Below are 2,594 nucleotides of genomic sequence, written 5' to 3'. Positions count from 1 at the left end.
TTTGCTTCAGGATGAGAACAGAAATCGTGCTCCGGCAGCACAGCAGCAGCAGGAGGCCCCATTAGCTAAAGTGATGCTTCAGGTTAAGAACAGTTTCAGGTTAAGAACAGACCTCCAGAATGAATTAAGTACTTAACCTGAGGTACCACTGTATTTCATTGTGTGAAACATTCAGTAAGCTAACTTGCTAGTTGTGACAGCTCATTGGATTTCATCTCAAGTTAGTGTATGTAAACAATCTTATTTCTTAAGGTGTTCAGGCAATTGCTGGGTTGAATTCTCCATGGCAAATGATTCTCATTGTAGATCCTTGTTTCTCGACTCCTGCCTTCCAACTTGATTTGAACAGCTCAGAATGAGCTGTTCATTTGCTTTAAAGAACAAAGCCCTTCTTAAAGGTAGGTGCAGACAAACAAGGTCTGTGGGTTTAGATTTGCTTTATTAATACTGCTGTTGGGTTAGACTTGTATGCACTCAATTACTATGTAATTGTGTATGGTCACGTTACCATCTTTCATGGGGGGGGGGGGATACAGAGAAGTCTCCTTGAACCTGTAGTAGCCTCTGGTTCTGACAGCCACTACAAGCAGCAGCAGTTGTAAATCCATCTCCCAGCTTTTGCCTCATCCCATGCTCCTAGAAAGGAAGGCGAATATCCCCATCCACTCTACCTTGTAGCAACACCTCACTTTTTATTGCCAGAAAAATAAACAAGGAAATTGCTGCTGTTTCATTATATTTATTTGATGATTTGAGATCAAAATAAACTGTTGAACAGGTTATATACTGACTCTTGAGATGGTTTAGAGGTGCAAATGAATAGGCCAGGAGGGAACAGCATGATGGAGTGCAGCCATTCACCTGACCTCTGGTCAGGTGTGTGGCTGCTGCTTACTGGGAGGTAACAGGGCGAGGAATCAGCGAGAGTGGTGTGCAGCAACCGGTGGAGCCAGTTTGGTGCTCCAGTTAGGGTGTGTGTACCATGCCAATCTCCCCACCAACCTCCCCCTCCTGGTAAGCAGCAGCGCCACAACTCACTGTCAGGTGAGCAGTGGCCCTTCACCATGCCATCCACTACTGGACTCAGGGTACAACATTTCATATTTAGGAAGTTTAATCTAGCCCAGGGGTAGGCAACCTAAGGCCCATGGGCCGGATGCAGCCCAATCGCCTTCCCAATCTGGCCTGCGGATGGTCGGGGAATCAGCGTGGTTTTTACATGAGTAGAATGTGTCCTTTTATTTAAAATGCATCTCTGGGTTATTTGTGGGGCCCAGGAATTCACTCATATTTTTTTTTCAAAATATAGTCTGCCCACCACATGGTCTGAGGGACCGGGCCACAGCCGGAAAAAGGTTGCTGACTCTGATCTAGGTGGCTATGAGTGGCAGGGAGACCTACTGGGCCAATTAAGATGAGATTCACGCAGGCAGCAAGGCAGTCTTTGTTAGCCCTTATTTAAACAAGGAGATGAAAGTAAGAGAATAATGGAAAAGGAGATTGCTCAGTCTATGGCTGACAGACTCAGCGTGGGTGGTTATGTCAGAGACAGTATGCTTCTGAATACCAGTTGCTATGAATCACAGGTGAGGAGAATGGTGCCAGCTCTGCTTGTGGGCTTCCAATATGCATCTGATTGGTCACTGTGAAATGAAGATGTTGAGCCTTTGGCCTGTGCCAGAAGGGCTTGTCTTATGTTCTTAATAGAGTTTTCAGATAGTTTATTTGAAATGCCAGGGCTTCTATGCATGAGTCAGTCATCTTGAAGAAATGGATGTTAGCTACAATGGCCAGGGAGGCTGTAGTTCTAAAGAGATATAAACGCAAACGGCAGGCCTGCATCCCAGAGTTGTTATTCAGCATCTCCTTACTCAGATACCCCTGAAAATGTGGCCTTTCACACACATATCAAACCACAGGCCTGGTAAGTGAATGTGTATATTGCGTTATGCCTTAACACTTAAAAGCAAATTCCATTGCAATCTTCAGGGTGCTTAGGTCAGCAGCGCTGGTTTTCTGATTTACTATAAATTCGGCAGAGTTAAGCAGCATTTAAACCGAAATCTGCAAGCTCAGCACACTTGTTTAGCTTTAACAGGGTCGTCACCTTTTCAACTAGTTACAAAAGAAGAGATGAGCTTATGCAAGACTGACATACTCATTTTTGTCCTGACTTTCCCTTTGTCGTTTTCATCGGACTATCTCCAGGCTACTTAATGCCTCAGCAAAGAAACCAATAATCCCAATGTTGCTATGAAGCTATTCACTCCGTTGGCCTCAAATAGGATTGTGAAAATCAGCCCAATAATTTCTTATGTATCCCCTGTGAACAGAAGACACTCTGATTTATTTATTTTTTTAAGTGTAAAAAAGTTACAAATGACTACAATTGAAGTCATTTCTAACTTTTTACACTTAAAAGATGCCCTTGCCAGAAACAGCTTCCGGACGAAAACAGGAGCACTTCCCAACGGGAATTTAATCTGAAAACGAGCCATGACGGAGACATCTCAAACACTGGCAACATATTTGTCAGCGCATAGCTCAGTTGGTTAGCCGTTATCGAGCATGGTGCTGGTAATGCCAAGGTTGCA

This window comes from Podarcis bocagei (genome assembly GCF_964188305.1).
Source record: "Podarcis bocagei genome assembly, chromosome: 2".
NCBI classification, from domain to species: Eukaryota; Metazoa; Chordata; class Lepidosauria; order Squamata; family Lacertidae; genus Podarcis; species Podarcis bocagei.
This window is presented reverse-complemented; position numbering follows the sequence as displayed.